This window comes from Polypterus senegalus, chromosome 2 (assembly GCF_016835505.1).
Source record: "Polypterus senegalus isolate Bchr_013 chromosome 2, ASM1683550v1, whole genome shotgun sequence".
In the NCBI taxonomy this organism is placed as follows: domain Eukaryota; kingdom Metazoa; phylum Chordata; class Cladistia; order Polypteriformes; family Polypteridae; genus Polypterus; species Polypterus senegalus.
Window position 1 is genome coordinate 313518439 of NC_053155.1, and position 20344 is coordinate 313538782.

Sequence of the window (20344 nt, forward strand, 5' to 3'; positions counted from 1 at the left end):
TAGCTTAAGCACATGAAGTCTCGGCCTTATCTTAGAGAAGCAACCAGTGTAATTTTCCAAGGTTAGAATGAGGTAAATGAGTAACAAACACCCCTCCAGAAAGTGGGGATCAACTAATGTGAAAGCCCATACTCTCCTCCTATGGAGCAGTGCTAAGATCTCTAGGACAATCCAAAGTGCATGGTGGTCAGAATAACAGGAGGACCGACTTGAGTTAGAAATGACTGTAGTCTCTTCTAGGCTCCATGACTGCTTTCTTTGAAGATGGTGGAAAGTTTTTTTTTTTTTTTCTATGACACAACCTTGTCTTTATTGCTCAGCGAAATATAGAGTTTAACAGCTGGTACCTCAGTCCTCTATACATTTATATTTTCTCTGTTTAAAATTAGACTTTTTTATATGTACTTGTATTTCAAAAAGTCTTTGTTTTATTCTAAGTATTTCTTTTTTATGTCATTCAATGAAAGCAATCTTTTAGCGTTGAATGAAAGAAAATATTATGTTGCTGCTAACATGTACTACTTTGTTAGGCATATCCTTGGTTACGTCTGTACTGAACACGTTGAGACATTTTTTTCTTGTCATTATTCCCTAAGCAATACAATACTGCCTAACAACTCTTCATATACCTTTTATATTATATAGGTATTATAAGTAATCCAGAGATGATTTAAAGTATTCAAGTGGATGCACGTAGGTTATGTGCAAATACTACACAGTTTTATGTTATTTTATGTAAAGGATTTGAACATTGTTAGATTTTAAGAACCAAACCCCGACAGATATGGAGTGCTGACTGTAAATTTAAAATATTGATAAAAAAACATACAATTATATATGTGCATATCTATATATATATATATATAAAAGCCAAATACCACTGACTCACTCATCATGAAATCTCCCAAACAATGAGGACCTGGGACTTGAAATTTGGAATGTAGGTTACCCTTGGCCCATAGGTGCTCGCTGAGAAACGGTTTTAAAAATGTATTGCTCCAAGTGTGTTCTGTCTGTACGTCTGTCCGCTTTTCATGAGAGAATTACTTAACAGATTTAGATCAGGTTGTTTTCTATAATTTGCTTGAACTTTCCAGTTGGTTTTGCGACTTCTCTCATCGCGCTAAGTATCATAGTTCACTTGCGTTAATGATTTATTTATGCAAATCCAACAGAGTGGCTATGGGCCGAGAGCAGGAGGGTGGAAACTTCCTCATTCACTCGCCAGCCTCTGTTCGGGTTAATCTATGTCTCGCCACATGTTGGAGTGCACCTTGCCTCCGTTTAGCTAGCGATACCTGTTTGTAAAGCAGACATTATCATCTACGGATTGTTAAGGAGTAACGCTTGATGATTTTGGTAGAGAGATCAGAGCTACGTGTGTTTTAGAGCGTAGCTGCTGATTGCCACAGATATCACGGGCATGTGCTTTTCTCCCCACACGTGGAACGCTTTTGCATTAGAGCTGAACACGATCAGATACAGTGTCAACGTCTATTGATATTTAAAGTTTGTCCTGTCTCATCACAATGTGGGCACAGCCACGAGGTATAGCTTGTATATATATATATACTGCTCAAAAGAATTAAAGGAACACTTTTTAATCAGAGTATAGCATAAAGTCAATGAAACTTCTGGGATATTAATCTGGTCAGTTAAGTAGCAGAGGGGGTTGTAAATCAGTTTCAGCTGCTGTGGTGTTAATGAAATTAACAACAGATGCACTAGAGGGGCAACAATGAGATGACCCCCAAAACAGGAATGGTTTAACAGGTGGAGGCCACTGACATTTTTCCCTCCTCATCTTTTCTGACTGTTTCTTCACTAGTTTTGCATTTGGCTACAGTCAGTGTCACTACTGGTAGCATGAGGTGATACCTGGACCCTACAGAGGTTGCACAGGTAGTCCAACTTCTCCAGGATGGCACATCAATACGTGTCATTGCCAGAAGGTTTGCTGTGTCTCCCTGCACAGTCTCAAGGGCATGGAGGAGATTCTAGGAGACAAGCAGTTACTCTAGGAGAGCTGGAGAGGGCCATAGAAGGTCCATAACCCATCAGCAGGACCAGTATCTGCTCCTTTGGGCAAGGAGGAACAGGATGAGCACTGCCAGAGCCCTACAAAATGACCTCCAGCAGGCCACTGGTGTGAATGTCTCTGACCAAACAACCAGAAAGACTTCATGAGGGTGACCCAAGGGCCCCATGTCCTCTAATGGGCCCTGAGCTCACTGCCCAGCAGCATGCAGCTCGATTGGCATTCGCCATAGAATACCAGAATTGGCAGATGCACCACTGGTGCCCTGTGTTTTTTACAGATGAGAGCAGGTTCACCCTGAGCACGTGACAGAAGTGAAAGGGTCTGGAGAAGCCATGGAGAACATTATGCTGCCTGTAACATCATTCAGCATGAGCAGTTTGGTGGTGGGTTAATGATTGTCTGGGAGGCATATCCATGGAGGGTCACACAGACCGCTACAGGCTTGACAAAGGCACCTTGGCTGCCATTAGGTATCAGGATGAAATCCTTGGACCCATTGTCAGACCCTATGCTGGTACAGTGGCTCCTGGTGCACGACAATTCCTGGCCTCATGTGGTGAGTATGCAGGCAGTTCCTGGAGGATGAAGGAATTGATACCATTGACTGGCCACCACACTTTCCTGACCTAAATCCAATAGAACACCTCTGGGACATTATGTTTTGGTCCATCCAATGCCACCAGGTTGCACCTCAGACTGTCCAGGAGCTCAGTGATGCCCTGGTCCAGATCTGGGAGGAGATCCCCACAACACCATCTGTCATCTCATTAGAAGCATGCACCGATGTTGTCAGGCATGTATACAAGAACACAGGGGCCATACAAAGTGCTGCGTACAATTTGGAGTTGCTGCAATTCAATTTGGGCAAAATGGACTAGCCTGCCACATCATTTTTTCACTCTGATTTTTGGGGCGTCTTTGAATTCAGGGCTCTGTAGGTTGATCATTTTCATTTCCATCAAACGATGTGGCATCCTTTCGTTCCTAACACATTACCCAGTCTATATCAGTATAGATATCCAGGAGGATTTCTTTTTCCCATTGAGATCTGATGTGTTTTCAAAGTGTTCCTTTAATTTTTGAGCAGTTATATATATATATATATATATATATATATATATACATATATATATATATATATATATATTGTAAAGGACCGAGGAGACAGTAGCAAGGGTTGGGGTTTTCCGGCCCCGTATATTGTAAATCACAACAAAAAACTGGTCAAAAATTATAAACAAACAGTTCATATGCGCGCCGACTCCTGGCGTCGCGCCATTTTATTGGGGAGGAGCCGGAAGTGGAGGAATGCGGGAAGGACCGCAAGGGAGGATGGGAAGGATGACGCCAGGGCAAGATGGCGGAGGAAGGGCGGAAGTATCGCACTGCGGTCAATCCAGGCCTATGGTGCAGGAAGGTCTTTCTTTCTATGAGGAAGCAGAGGGAGAAAGTTAATACCCCACCATTCCCTGGCGGAATGGTTTCCCAGGTGCTGTCGAATCAATCCGCGGCCTCCTACTGCGTGCGTGACACGATCCCCCTTAGCCCAGGACCGCCAGGTCGGGCGGACCTAACCGAGAGGTCGTGAATACGAGAGGGCATCGGCATTGGCCTGAAGGGTGCCCGCCGATAAGTGACAGTGAACTTATACGGCTGTAAGTCCAGGAACCACCTGGTGACCCGCGGATTCGACTCTTTGTGTAGGGACATCCACTGAAGTGCAGCGTGATCAGTCACCAGAGCGAATTCGCGACCCAGCAGGTAGTAACGGAGGTGGGTCACTGCCCACTTAATGGCCAAGGCCTCCCTCTCCACTGCCGCGTACCGGGTCTCCCGGTCCATCAGTTTCCGGCTAAGGTACATCACAGGGTGCTCGACACCATCGACGCTTTGGCTCAGCACGGCACCCAGGCCTGTGTCCGAGCCGGTCTGGAGAATAAACGGAGCCCAAAATCGGGCGTCCGTAACACAGGTGCCGGCGTTAGGGCCTTCTTTAGGTCACTGAACGCGTGTTCTGCTTTGTCGGTCCACACCACGTATAGGGGCGCCCTTTTTGTCAGGTCAGTCAAGGGTGCTGCTCTTCGAGAAACGAGGAACAAACCGGCGGTAGTAACCCGCAAGCCCCAAGAAAGCCTGCACCTGTTTCTTGGTACTCGGACGGGCCATTCTAAGATGTCTTTAACTTTGGAGCTCTGTGGCCGCACCTGTCCTTGTCCCACGAGGTAGCCTAAATATTTGGCCTCCTTTAATCCAAAAAAACACTTCCGGGGTTTATGCGGAGGCGGCTTTAGCCAGTGTTCGGAGGACAGCTGCGACCTGCAGTAGATGCTCCTCCCAGGTGCCGGAATAGATGACAACGCCATCCAGGTAAGCGGCGCTATAGGACTGGTGGGGCTTCAGCACTCTATCTACCAGACGTTGGAAGGTCGCCGGGGCCCCGTGCAGCCCAAATGGGAGGACCTTGTACTGCCAGTGCCCGCTAGGGGTGCTAAAGGCCGTTTTCTCCTTTGCGGATGCCGTTAAAGGAATTTGCCAATACCCTTTTGTCATGTCAAGGGTAGTCAGATACGAGCCGCACCCAGCCGCTCAAGGAGGTCGTCAATGCGGGGCATGGGGTAGGCATCGAACTTGGAGATCTGATTCAGGCGCCTAAAGTCATTACAGAACCTCCAGGAGCCGCCTGGCTTGGAGACGAGGACAATAGGGCTGGACCAGGGACTATGGCTCTCTTCAATTATGTCCATGTCCAACATACGTTTCACCTCCAGTTCGACCTCTGCGCGTTTTGCCTCCGGAGTCGGTAGGGCCTCTCCGGACGATTACCCCGGCTCCGTGACTATATCGTGCTCAATCAGCGGTCCGCCGGGTGACTCGCTCACTACCTCGGGATGGCTCGGAGTGTTTGGGCTAACTCCTGCCGCTGCTTGGGGTCAGCTCTTCGCCGAGGTTAAGGGCAGTTGTGCTTGCGAAAGGGAGAGTGACCTACGGAGCTGGGAGCTCCTCTCTATCTCTCAGGGCTTTAACAGGTTGACATGATAGATCCTCTCACTTTCGGTCGACGATTGGGCTGTTTCACCAAATAGTCGACGCAGTCCTTTCTCTCCTTAACCTCGTAAGGCCCTTGCCAGTGAGCGAGCAGCTTCGAGTGGGAGGTCGGGACGAGCACCATAACTCGTCCCCGGGCGGAACTCCCTGAGGACGGAGTTGCGGTTGTAACACGGGCCTGCGCTGCTTGCGCACGAGTCACGTGCTCTTTTAGGAGGGGCCTGATCTTTGTGAGTCGGTCGCGCAGTTGCGCTCACGCATCTCAAAATGTTAGAGGAGGGAAGAGCCTCGGCCTCCCAGCCTTCTTTTAGGATGTCGAGGATTCCCCGGGTTGTCGCCCGTATAGTAATTCAAAGGGGAGAAGCCTGTAGAGGCCTGGGGTACCTCCCGGTAGGCAAAAGCACGGCGGGAGGAGCTGGTCCCAGTTCCTGCCGTCAGCGCTGACTACCTTGCGGAGCATCTGCTTAAGCGCCTGATTAAATCGTTCGACCAACCCGTCAGTTTGCGGGTGATAGACTGACGCTTTCAGGTGCTTTATCTGCAGTAATTTGGCTACCTCCTTGAACGTATCCGAAGTGAAGGGCGTACCCTGGTCCGTGAGGACCTCCTTGGGTATGCCAGCGTGAAAACAAATTAACCAGTTCCCGCGATGCTTTTAGTATTAGCGAGCGCAGGGGAACCGCCTCTGGGTACCGGGTGGCATAGTCCACCATGACTAGGATATACTTGTGGCCACGGGTTGAGGGCTCCAGGGTCCCACCAAATCGACCCCTATCCTTTCAAAGGGGATGTCCACGAGGGGAATAGGGACTAGAGGAGCACGGTCCCTCCTAGGAATCTGGCGGGTCTGGCACTCGGACAGGATTGACAGAACCGCGGACCTCCTCATTGATCCCAGGCCAGTAAAAGCGGGCTTAATCCTCTCCAGTGTTTTTCGCCCCGAGGTGGGCCTAGGAGGTGAGCATGTGCCAACTCGCATATCTCCCGCCGGAAGGTACGCTGAATTAGCAACAACTTCCGACCTCGCCCTCATGGGTAGCCACCGGTACAACAGATCATTCTCAAGGACAAAGAAGGGTTCCCGCGTGTGGATCCGTCCGCTGTTGAGCTGTTAGGCAGAACGATCGCATTCCGGGCAAAGCGCAGGGAGTCATCATTCCACTGCTCCCTCTTAAAGGAGGCCGGCGTGGACCGAAATTGATGGTCCAGGCCGCCGAGAGGGTCTTGGGGCCTGGGCCCGGGAAGAGTTCCCTGGCTAGTCCCTTCTCCGGCGGAATCTTCGGGTCAAGGTCCGTAGCCGGAAAGGTCCCCGAGACACCAGCCCATAGGGCCTGCCCTTGTGCACGGCGTGGAGGCCGCGGAGGGGTGCCTTTTCCCCTCATAACAAGATCCAACGAGGCCCCGGAGCGCGAATGGCTTACCGCTGATTCTTTTAGACCAGTCTTGTCCCAGAATCACTGGGAAGGGGGTCAGGTAACACAGCGACCGCCATTTGATTGGTTCCCCTTCCAGGTGACATAGCAGTGAGCGGAACGATATGACCTAGTCCCCCCATGCACACAGGTGACCAACAAATGCTGTTTTAACCACTGTTGCGGTAAGACAAACGGCGAGCAACAATGGTAATGTTGCTGCCGGAATCAAACAAAGCCACCACGGCGTGCCCATTTAGCAACACCACTCCCGATTCGACTCGCCAAGGGATGCGGCGGGTACAATACCTCTCCGATGATGTCCAGCTGCAGTCCATAGGCTCCGGGCGATGTGATGGGGCAGTTTGGCAGCAGGTGACCGGTCTCGCCACACTTGAAACAGCGCGGCGGACCCGCCTCTCTGGCTCTGGCTGGCGCTTCTGCAGCGCGCCGAGGGGCTCGGGTGGCCGCCCGTCCCTGCGGTTCCCGCGAGCAGGCTTTTCTGACCCCCAAGTCGGAGGACCGCCAACTGACGCTCCAGGACGCCGAGGAGGCCCGACATGTTCTGATAGGCGTGTCCCCGACCTGCTGGGCGAGGGAACTGGGCATCGATTGACCAGGCCTTCACAGGCCACCCGCCGACCACTTTCCGCCCGTCGGGCTCTCTGGCCGTAGCCAGCGCCCATCTTGCCCCAGAACTCGAACGCCTGGGGCGGCGGCTTTTCGGGTCAAAGACCCAGTTCCGCCATTCGCCGCCTGCTGGCCCGGCTAATGCCGTAGCGGGCCAGTATTTCGGGCTTGAGGAGGTCGTAATTAGCGGCCTCCTCCTCAGGGAGGTCATAATAGGCGCAGGCTGGTCCTTCAGGTATGGCGCCAAGATGGACGCCCACTGACCGCTGCCACTCGCTCCGGGTGGCCGCCCTCTCAAACATGCCCAGGTAGGCATCGGCGTCCTCCGAAGGGCCATCGGACCATAGGATGAGGCGGCTGCCTGGGCGGGTCTGGTCTCGCCCGCTGGGCTTCCACTAACCTGGCCTCGTGGCCTCCAGCTCCCGGTGGTGGCGGCTTGCGCTGCTGCAGGCCTGGAGCTGGTCATTCATTCCTGCAGCACGTGTTGAGGTCCTGTCCCTCCGCATTCCGGGATCTCTATCCTGCCGACTCGCCACTTGTAAAGGACCGAGGAGACAGTAGCAAGGGTTGGGGTTTTCCGGCCCCGTATATTGTAAATCACAACAAAAACAGGTCAAAATTATAAACAAACAGTTCATATGCGCGACGCCGACTCCTGGCGCCGCGCCATTTTATTGGGGAGGAGCCGGAAGTGGAGGAATGCGGGAAGGACCGCAAGGGAGGATGGGAAGGATGACGCCAGGGCAAGATGGCGGAGGAAGGGCGGAAGTATCGCGACTGCGGTCAATCCAGGCCTATGGTGCAGGAAGGTCTTTCTTTCTATGAGGAAGCAGAGGGAGAAAGTTAATACCCCGCCATTCCCTGGCGCGTAATGGTTTCCCAGGTGCTGTCGAATCAATCCGCGGCCTCCTACTCGCGCGCGTGACAATATATATATATATAGTGACAATCAAGAGTCCAAGACATCATAAAGGTTTGGGGCAGCCACCCGTATATTGTTTTTCCCAGATGCAAAAGGGTTTGAAATAAGTAGCATGATGTGCATATCACAGAGTCCAAAACTAACTACAGTATCCCAAGATGGAGGCCTGTAGAGGACCTGATGTCATCAAAATGGCTGGAACCAGAAGTGACGTACATCAGCAAAGGGGCCGGCTTCGGAAGTGACGTCAGCAAAGGGCCCGGTTCTGGAACCTAGCAGGATTTCACGGGAAAGGTCTGTAGGAAACTGAGAAAGACGGTCAGCGCACTTCAGTGCCCCCTGGTAGGATATTTTATTACACTTACTCAGACCCTTTAGCTGCCTCCTACTTGCACGTGTGTGTCAATATATATATATATATATATATATAATTATAATATATATATATAATTATAATATATATATATATATATATATATACATACATTATACATACATATATATCCTTATATATAATTTGATACTATCTGTATTTATGGTGTTCGCGCCAATACCCGTATGTATGGTTTTCACGTCAATACCTCGATTCAATGAAAGTTAGAACCATGCAATGGGACTCTGCCTCTGTAGTTAGAACATCATGTGGCAAACACGGATGCAGTATTGCATGATTGGCTAAAAATGTTTGAATTCTTCAGTGACGCCGCTGGATGGCCAAGTATAGTAAGTCGGTGTTGGTTCAAGCAGATAACAGTAAGTTCAGTTGGTTTTTGAAACGCTGCTTTGGTGGGGCGTACTTTCCAGGACTAACATCGTTGACTAAGTTAAACCCTTCAACAGCTCAGGTACTGTAAGTAATTGAGAACGTATCGCCATTTGCTTGGTACATCGAAATCTGTCTTTGGGCAGTTCGGTTTTGGCATCCATCCTTCTGACATCTATCGGCAAACTGAGTAATGATGGCTGGGTATTAACAATGATCATTGTTTAAATTTTAGCCGATCTCAGATCTAAAATGAGCACGCCAACATAATTATTACTCCGACACTGATTAGAGTCGTAAAATACGGTTTGTTTAGAAAATTTGTTTGCCGGAAAAAATCAAAAGAGGCGTGCCGAAGAGCTGAGTTCAATGTCTCGCAGCCCCGTTTAAACAGGAAGCTCTTCATTACATCGGCCGAAAAGGTCTATTTTAAGCACAAATCAGTGCCCTGATAACAAAATCGTTTCAAGGACTTAAAAAAACAAATAATTCTATGGATTTCACAAACAATTCGATCGGGCTCCCAGTTGCTTTCTATCTATACTAATAAAAGGCAAAGCCCTCACTCACTCACTCACACACTCATCACTAATTCTCCAACTTCTCGTGTAGGTAGAAGGCTGAAATTTGGCAGGCTCATTCCTTACAGCTTACTTACAAAAGTTGGGCAGGTTTCATTTCGAAATTCTACGCGTAACGGTCAAAACTGGAACCTATCTTTCTGCATATACTGTAATGGAGTTCAGCTGGATGGCCGTGGGGGACGGAGTATCATTTGACATCATCACGCCTCCCATGTAATCACGTGAACTGACTGTGAACGCAGGACGTAGAAAACAAGGAAGAGCTCCAAAAAGCGCTGAAGAAAACATGCATTATACAATTGAGAAGGCAGCGAAACAATAAGAAGCGAGTGAGTGAAGCATATTCATGAGTGCAGCTACTGCGGAAACAAAGCACGGTGTAAACCTAAAGTTTAAATTAAGTTCCTAGACAGGCTGCCGCTGGCGTTTGTCATGCCCACGACTAATGCGGGATACAAGTTTAATGAGAGGATGCAGGGTATAAACAAGAGTTTTAAACACTTTGTAACAAAGTTAAAATTGCTGGTGAGGGGCTGTGCACCAATACTCACAGAAAAATCCACAAGTTAATACACACACTGTCTCTAGAGTTTCTCCACACTCTGAATTCTCCAGGCACTACTTACAAAAGGCTACATTGACAATCATGTTACATTATTTTTAAAATGTTTCCTTTTCTTAGCACAAGCACAGCTGAGAAGCTTCGATGCATGTGCTCCATAACGTGCTAAAAAATAATGCATTTAATCACACTTTGCATTCCAAGCAAAGGGGAAGTTCTCTCAATGCATGATACTGCGGAAACAAAGCAGTGAACTGTAACTTTACATTAAGTTTATAGACCACACCCCGCTGCCGTTTGTCATGCCTACCACGAATGACAGTATTCGCAAGATACAAGTTTACTTAGAAGACACGAGGTATAAACGAGACTTTGGATCACTTTGAAACGGAGTTAAAATTGCTGTAGCAAGAAGCTGAATGAAACGTTAATGTTTTACTTTTAATAACTTATAGACTACATTTTATTTTTTTCCCTTGCACTCAGTGAGCGAGGCCAATGGGTGTGATCAGTTATATACTGCATATATATATATACTGTATATATATATTGTATATATATATATGTATATATAGTATATACAATATATATATATATATACAATATATATATTGTATATATATATATATATATTGTATATATATATATATATTGTATATATATTGTATATATACTATATATATACTGTATATATTATATATATATATATATATATATGTATATATATATATATATATATTGTATATATATATATATATATATTGTATATATATATATATATATATATATATTGTATATATATATATATATATATATGTATATATATATATATATATATATATATATATATATATATATATATATTGTATATATATATATATATATATATATATATATATATATGAATGACCTCCAAACAGCGCGGAGACTTTTGATCACGCTAATGTGTCTGCAAAAAGTGGTGTCTCCTGACCTGCAAAAATACTATTAAAGTCAAGCAGCCTGCGTTGCACTTATACTCTTAACTCTGCAGAGGACACAAAACTAATTTTCTTTAATTGCTTGTGATTACCGTCTTTAAAATGTAGCTTTCCCGAAACCACTCCAGTGGTGCTCAATGTGTCTTTACTCCTTAAAACGTTAATGTTTTACTTTTAATAACTTATAGACTACATTTTTTTTTCACTTGCACTCAGTCACTACAGCTATACACACATATATAGACACATATATATATACATATATATATACATATATATATATATATAATTTGTCGTGTGTATGTATATACATGTGTGTATGAAGCATGGGTATTTTGCTATATATATGCCAGCAACACTCATAACAATAACAAAACAATTACATTGTCAATCATGTTACATTATTATTAAAATGTTTCCTTTTCTTTCTCATTACTTCTTTAACACACTACTTCTCCGCTGCGAAGTATTTTGCTAGTATATATATATAAACACATATACATATATACATTGTGGAGCCGACCCGGACACAGACAGGCGGACATGTTGTTTTTTCACCACCACACGTTTTATTTACAATATTTACAATAGTTAATGGTCACTAAGACCCAGTCAAAAGTGCACAAACCCCAACACTCACAGTCCTGGCTACAAATGCCTTCTTCTCGGGCGCCTCCACTCTCCTCTCTTGCCTCGTCCTTCTTCCACCCGACTCCAGCCCTGAATGAAGGGAGACGGCCCCTTTTATTCTCTCCCGGATGAGCTCCAGGTGGTTCCCGGCATTTCCTCGTTGGCCACGCCCCAGCGTGGCGGAAGTGCCGGCTCTTCTCCCGGCAGCTCTCCGAGTGTCCTTTCAAATCTTTCCCTGAGCACTTCCTGGTGTGGCGGAAGTGCTGAGGCAACAAGACCCCAAGGCATTGGGGCGCCTCCTGGCGGTGACCACAGGCCCCTGCAGGGTGGGGCTTTCAACTTGTGGCCCCCAAAGCAACCAGGAAGTGGCCCATATGTGATCCAGGGTGGGCGCAGACCCACATCCGGTCCCTGGCATCCCTGACAACATATACATATATATATATATATACAGTGCATCCAGAAAGTATTCACAGCGCATCACTTTTTCCACATTTTGTTATGTTACAGCCTTATTCCAAAATGGATAAAATTTTTTTCCTCAGAATTCTACACAACACCCCATAATGACAACATGAAAAAAGTTTACTTGACGTTTTTGCAAATTTATTAAAAATAAAAAAAACTGAGAAATCCCATGTCCATAAGTATTCACAGCCTTTGCTCAATACTTTGTCGATGCCCCTTTGGCAGCAATTACAGCCTCACATCTTTTTGAATATGATGCCACAAGCTTGGCACACCTATCCTTGGCCAGTTTCGCCCATTCCTCTTTGCAGCACCTCTAAAGCTCCATCAGGTTGGATGGGAAGCGTCGGTGCACAGCCATTTTAAGATCTCTCCAGAGATGTTCAATCGGATTCAAGTCTGGGCTCTGGCTGGGCCACTCAAGGACATTCACAGAGTTGTCCTGAAGCCACTCCTTTGATATCTTGACTGTGTGCTTAGGGTCGTTGTCCTGCTGAAAGATGAACCCGTCCCCAGTCTGAGGTCAAGAGCGCTCTGTAGCAGGTTTTCATCCAGGATGTCTCTGTACATTGCTGCAGTCATCTTTCCCTTTATCCTGACTGGTCTCCCAGTTCCTGCCCCCACAGTGTGATGCTGCCACCACCATGCTTCACTGTAGGGATGGTATTGGCCTGGTGATGAGTGGTGCCTGGTTTCCTGCAAACGTGACGCCTGGCATTCACACCAAAGAGTTCAATCTTTGTCTCATCAGACCAGAGAATTTTGTTTCTCATGGTCTGAGAGTCCTTCAGGTGCCTTTTGGCAAACTCCAGGCGGGCTGCCATGTGCCTTTTACTATGGAGTAGCTTCTGTCTGGCCACTCTACCATACAGGCCTGATTGGTGGATTGCTGCAGAGATGGTTGTCTTTCTGGAAGGTTCTCCTCTCTCCACAGAGGACCTCTGGAGCTCTGACAGAGTGATCATCGGGTTCTTGGTCACCTCCCTGATTAAGACCCTTCTCCCCCGATCACTAGTTTAGATGGCCGGCCAGCTCTAGGAAGAGTCCTGGTGGTTTCGAACCTCTTCCACTTACAGATGGTGGAGGCCACTGTGCTTATTGGGACCTTGAAAGCAGCAGACATTTTTCTCTAACCTTCCCCAGATTTGTGCCTCGAGACAATCCTGTCTTGTAGGTCTACAGACAATTCCTTTGACTTCATGCTTGGTTTGTGCTCTGACATCAACTGTCAACTGTGGGACCTTCTATAGACAGGTGTGTGCCTTTCCAAATCATGTCCAGTCAACTGAATTTACCACAGGTGGACTCCAATTAAACATCTCAAGGATGATCAGGGGGAACAGGATGTACCTGAGCTCAATTTGGAGCATCATGGCAAAGGCTGGGAATACTTATGGACATGTGATTTCTCAGTTTTATTATTTTTAATAAATTTGCAAAAACCTCAAGTAAACTTTATATATATATATATATATATATATATATATATATATATATATATATATATATACTAGCAAAATACCTGCGCAGAATAAGTACTGCCTTAAAATTTTTATTAAGAAGAAAATCAAACCTTTTTAAACTTAGGGAAAATATACCAATAATTATTTGTAATCGGTTTGAGTTTCATGGTTTGTTTCAATTACGACAGTATTTGTAGGACGTGTTGAAGTGACATTCGCCATCTGTCAAGCGTTGTAAGCACACAACCGGTTTCATCGATAACTTCACATCCAGCTTTTGAGAGTTTAAACATTCATAAACATCAAAGTGTCCACTACTGAAATCGTCACCTGTCAATCTAAGATGTTTAAGAGGCATTGGAGGTTATCAAAAGGTGTAAAATATTTGGCCATTTCGGTACACTTGAAAGAGACAACCGAACAATTCAGCGGCAGCCATCAACTCACATGCAGATCCATAGGTGAAGGTCTTAAGCATTTCACTCTTCTAGTGCTCCTGTGTAGTCTAATTATCTCCTGTACGTCATCAGTCCACACCTTGAACCTGTCCCAGTCATTCAACACATAAGACACAATGGATATCAAGAGTGAGCCTGATATGGCCGTGCAATATGTAACACAGAGAATGGAAAAGGCAGGTGCCATCTCCGGGCATGGAAACCACTCGGTAAGTGACAGTTCTTTGATTGATGGTGATCACCTCGATAGACATGTTAATGGGGTACGGTTGGAATGATAAAGGAAATGGGTACCTGAACAATGTAAAGTAAGTCTAAAATACCTACACAATAACTATAATCGTAATAAATGAACAATAAAACAGCGGAGAAGCCGTGGATTAAATAAAAAGGCTGCAGTTATCTCAGCCACATGCACTCTCAGCCACTGATGTCAGATGCACGCTCAGCCACAACAGGAAGTGCAACCGGGGAGTCGTTTCCTGATTGCTAAGTTGGTACGTTTGCTACTTATAGTCTTACCATTTATGAACAATATGGAATATTCTTAATATACAGGCTGGCCTGTGTTGGTTTATTAACATGTTTACCATTTTAACAGATCAAGTTAGCCAAGGTAAATGCTTGCCTGTTATTGTAATTACTAGCATCATGGCTGTGGTAGCGTAGCGAGAGCGCTGATGTTTAGAGCGTGCTAGTTTAGTGTTCCTGCTGTTATCCCAAGGAAAAAAACAATTATGCAACCATCATAACTTGCTAACATCATTTAAATTTAATGTATACAGTATGTACGTGTGAATAAAGAGTAAAATGAAAATAAAACAAGTAGAACAATTCTGTGTCGTTAATAATCTTATATATCAGAACTGTAATAGTACCATACTTTACATGTCATGAGGTACCAAACTGTGATTAATAAATGGTAAAGGAAAAGGACATTGGGCGCATCAGTAATCAAATGTTTATATATTAAAATAAACATAAGGAACCCCCCCTCAAAAAAAACCCCAACAACAACAAAACACATACCAATAAAAAACATTAATTTAGTTAACAAGGCAGCAGTACATAGTTAACTTCCTGCAATCCACCATTTCTTCTAAAAATCTGTGCACGTCTTGCACATGGCTAAACCCAAAACAAAATGGAGCCAGAACATCATGGGGGTATTTTTCATACGTGTATTACTCGTTTAACCGGATGTAATTGTTGGCGATTTGGCACGATCCTGGATCTGTCGGTTTTTCGAAACTCTTGCTGGATGTGTTGTCATAGCAGCACATCCAAATTCTCAAAAATGCTTAGAGCAGGTTTGTTTTATGTATATAAGGATTAGCTCACACACTTAATCAGTTTCCATGCATGGAATTCATTCAGTCATGGCTTCGATTGATATCGGTGCGCAAAATTATAAGAAGAGAATTTCATATAGAGAGGGTTTTGCGCAATCGGCAAGATCCTTTATTGCTCCTGGGGGAAATTCTTTTCGAAAGATACCACTTTAGCCGAGGGGGAATATTGTAACTCAAACATTTATTAGAACCTTATATTCGAAGTCAAACTAGGCGTAAGTCGAGCTCTCACCACCACACAGACAGTATGCATTGCTTTGAGTTTTTTTGCAAGTGGCACTTTTTTTTTATATACTGTAGGCAATGAGGAAAATCTATCTAAAAGGTACAGTTTGCCAGGCAATTCGTAAAGTCTGTTTGTCTCTGAAATATTTCCTTTGGGGTTTCTTAGTGTTTCCAGGACACCTGCGTGTCCATCCATCCATCCATCCATCCTCTTCCACTTATCTGAGGTCGGGTCGCGGGGGCAGCAGCTTAAGCAGAGAGGCCCAGACTTCCCTCTCCCCGGCCACTTCTTCTAGCTCTTCCGGGAGAATCCCAAGGCGTTCCCAGGCCAGCCAAGAGACATAGTCCCTCCAGCGTGTCCTGGGTCTTCCCCGGGGCCTCCTCCCGGTTGAACGTGCCCAGAACACCTCACCAGGGAGGCGTCCAGGAGGCATCCTGATCAGATGCCCGAGCCACCTCATCTGACTCCTCTCGATGCGGAGGAGCAGCGGCTCTACTCTGAGCTTCTCACCTTATCTTTAAGGGAAAGCCCAGACACCCTGCGGTGGAAACTCATTTCAGCCGCTTGTATTCGCGATCTTGTTCTTTCGGTCACTACAAATAGCTCATGACCATAGGTGAGGGTAGGAGCGTAGATCGACTGACTAATTGAGAGCTTTGCCTTACGGCTCAGCTCCTTTTTCACCACGACAGACCGATGCAGAGCCCGCATCACTGTGGATGCCGCACCGATCCGCCTGTCGATCTCACGCTCCATTCTTCCCTTACTCGTGAACAAGACCCCAAGATACTTGAACTCCACCACTTGGGGCAGGATCTCTCCCCCAACCCTGAGAGGGCACTCCACCCTTTTCCGGCTGAGGACCATACTCTCGGATTTGGAGGTGCTGATTCTCATCCCAGCCGCTTCACACTCAGCTGCGAACCGATCCAGAGAGAGCTGAAGATCACGGTCTGATGAAGCAAACAGGACAACATCATCTGCAAAAAGCAGTGACCCAATCCTGAGTCCACCAAACCGGACCCCTTCAACACCCTGGCTGCGCCTAGAAATTCTATCCATAAAAGTTATGAATAGAATCGGTGACAAAGGGCAGCCCTACACGTGTGCAGTCAATAAAAGATGCATTTCATGCCATTGCAGGTAGGTAATACACAGGCAAAAACACCCACAGCTCCGTAAAGAATCTCCCAATCAGCCTAACATTCTCATTACCCAGGATTTCCAAATGTGATTGGGGCAGATGGGACTGACCAGAGTGGAGTTTGATCAAACATTATTTGGAAAATCTACCTCTCTGTGAGAACACAGTGTCTTCATCAAATATTTGACCTTCGTCAATATCTCGTTGGTCAGACACGGGTTCTAGGGATATGACATTCCCTGAAACTGACCAAACAACAAAAAAAAAATTCCCTCAGAAACAGGGTGATGGACATTTTGCTGGAGAGCCAACTCTTCTGCAGTGGTTAGGTCTTGACCACGTGGACCTCCATCTGTTTTGTTGCTTGTCTGCCTTCTTATTAGCTTTAAAATTAATGTTTCTTATAATTAATCTGACACATCGGAAATGAAACGCTGCATTCAGTAAATACAATGCACACTACTTAGCGTTTAAATTGTCAGCCACTTTTTGCCAGCTGTCTTTTCTGGTTTGGGCTGCTTTTGCAGTGTTACCCCTTAGTGCATATTAAATCTTGAAATTCTTCATACCCTTCGAATAAAAAGGTCCTGCTCTGTTTGTGTAAAAAAAAAAATGCACCCGTTCTTTCGTCATTTTGTTGCAGCCTATCAAAGACTTGCTGATCATGTTTTCTAGACTCAATATTTATGGGCTTTTCAATCAGCGCGGGCTCGCGCATTCATCTCGGATGATTAGATCCAGCTAGACTAATCTACTACACGGCTACATTTGAAAAACTGACGTATCCCGGATGAACTTCATCAGCATTAACTCATCCAAAATTAGGCATTTGATCTTGGATGATTTAAGCGACGTACAGAAAATACCCCCCATCTCTATTAACTAGTGAATCTTCCTCTGCATTCATTGCTTCGTACTCCTGCAGAGCTTTCCCAGCATCTTCCTCTTTCATAGTCAGTATCTGGGGCAACTGGACCAGACCAATGAATTGGTGTTGGCTGTCACTGCACCACTGACTGGCTATTTTTGCGTGTGCAAGGACAGATACCTTAGACAGGAATAAAACTTTGGTGTATTTATGTCAATGTGTTTTATGCAATTATTACTGATATATAAAAAACTGATAAAAAAAATGTACTTGTACTTCTGGCGGTATTGACGCATCCTCACAGTAAAGTATAGTACGTATTACAGTTCTGATATATAAGATTATTAACGACACAGAATTGTTCTATTTGTTTTATTTTCATTTTACTCTTTATTCACACGTAAATACTGTATACATTAAATTTAAATAATCTTAGCAAGTTATGATGGTTGCATATTTTTTTTTTCCTTGGGATAACAGCGGGAACACTAAACTAGCACGCTCTAAACATCAGCGCTCTCGCTACGCTACCACGGCCATGATGCTAGTATTTACAATAACAGGCAAGCATTTACCTTGGCTAACTTGATCTGTTAAAATGGTAAACATGTTAATAAACCAACACAGGCCAGCCTGTATATTAAGAATATTCCATATTGTTCATAAATGGTAAGACTATAACTAGCAAACGTACCAACTTATTAATTGGGAAACGACTCCCCGGTTGCACTTCCTGTTGTGGCTGAGCGTGCATCTGACGTCAGTGGCTGAGCATGCACGGTCTGCAGCCAGACCCTTTTGTAGTGTAAAAGATGCAACAATAGGCAGCATAAAGGTTTGGGGTTTTCCGGCCCCGTATATTGTAAACAATCCACAATTCAAAAGAAAACTCTGGTCAAACACAAACTCAAATAGTTCATATACGCGACCCCATTAGAGGCGTCGGCGGCCATTTTATAAGGGAGGAGCCGGAAGTGGAGGAATGCTGGGAAGGAACCGTGAGGGAGGATGGGACTGATGACGTCAGGAAAGATGGCGGAGGAAGGGCGGAAGTAAACGTACTGCGGGAAGGCCTATGTTGGCGGAGCGTCTTTTTTCCTGGAAGAAATCAAAGGAGAAAGGTTAGTACCCCGACACTCCCTGCCGGCGAACGTCTTCCAAAGCAGTTTAAGGTCCGTCCGCGGTCTCCTAATCGCGCGTGCGTGACACGACCCGCACCCCCCAGCCCAAGACCGTCAGGTCGGGCGGACCTAACCAAGAGGTCGTGGAGGCGAGAGAGGGCATCGGCATTGGCCTGAAGGTTGCCACGACGATAAGTGACTGTGAACTTATAGGGTTGTAGGTCCAGAAACCACCTGGTGCCCCGCGGATTCGACTCTTTGTGCAGGGACATCCACTGAGGCGCAGCCTGATCAGTCACCAGAGTGAATTCGCGACCCAACAGGTAGTACTGGAGATGAGTCAACACCCACTTAATGGCCAAGGCTTCCCTCTCCACTGCTGCATACCTGGTCTCTCGGTCCAGCAGTTTCCGGCTGAAGTACGTCACGGGGTGTTCAACATCATCGACGCTTTGGCTCAACACAGCGCCCAGGCCTGTGTCTGAAGTGTCGGTCTGGAGAATAAAAGGAAGCCCAAAATCAGGGGTCCTTAATACAGATGCCGACGTTAGGGCCTTTTTTAGGTTACTGAATGCATGTTCCGTCTTGTCGTTCCATACCACGTATAGGGGAGCGCCTTTCTTTGTTAAATTGGTCAAGGGTGCTGCCCTTTCGGAGAAACGGGGTACGAACCGGCGGTAGTACCCCACCAACCCCAAGAAAGCCTGCACCTGTCTCTTGGTATTCGGACGGGGCCATTCCAGGATGTCTTTGACTTTGAACCATTGGGGTCTCACCTGTCCTCGTCCCACAAGGTAGCCTAAATATTTGGCCTCCTTTAAGTCAAAAAAACATTTACGGGGGTTAATGCGGAGGCCGGCTTTAGTGAGTGTTGCAAGGACAGCAGAGACCTGCAATAGATGCTCCTCCCTGGTGCCGGAATAGATGATGACGTCATCCAGGTAGGCGGCACTATAGGACTGGTGGGGCTTCAGCACTCTATCCACCAGACATTGAAATGTCGCTGGGGCCCCGTGCAGCCCAAATGGGAGGACCTTGTATTGCCAATGTCCACTAGGGGTGCTAAAGGCCGTTTTTTCTTTTGCAGATGCTGTTAAGGGAATTTGCCAATACCCTTTCGTCATGTCAAGAGTAGTCAAGTATCGAGCAGTACCCAGCCGCTCAAGTAGGTCGTCAATGCGGGGCATCGGGTAGGCGTTGAACTTGGAGACCTGATTCAGACGTCTAAAGTCATTACAGAACCTCCAAGAGCCGTCTGGCTTGGAAACAAGGATGATAGGACTGGACCAAGGACTATGGCTTTCCTCAATAATGTCCATATCCAACATCCGTTGCACCTCCAGTTACACTTTGGCGCGTTTTGCCTCCGGGAGTCTATAGGGCCTCTCCCGGACGACACTCCGGGTCCGTGGATATATATGCGCAATCAGCGAGGTCCGGCCCGGTGACTAGCTCACTACTTCGGGACGGCCTGGATTGCCTGGGTTAACTCCTGCCGCTGTAAGGGTGTCTGCTGGTCAGCGAGGTTAAGGGCAGACGTGCTAGCGAATAGGGAGAGGGATCTACGAGTGTCGGGAGACTCCACCCCTGTCCTTCCAAGGTTTTAACAAATTGACATGGTAGATCCTCTCGCTCGGCCGACGATCAATCTACATGCTTCCGTTAGGTCAGATTA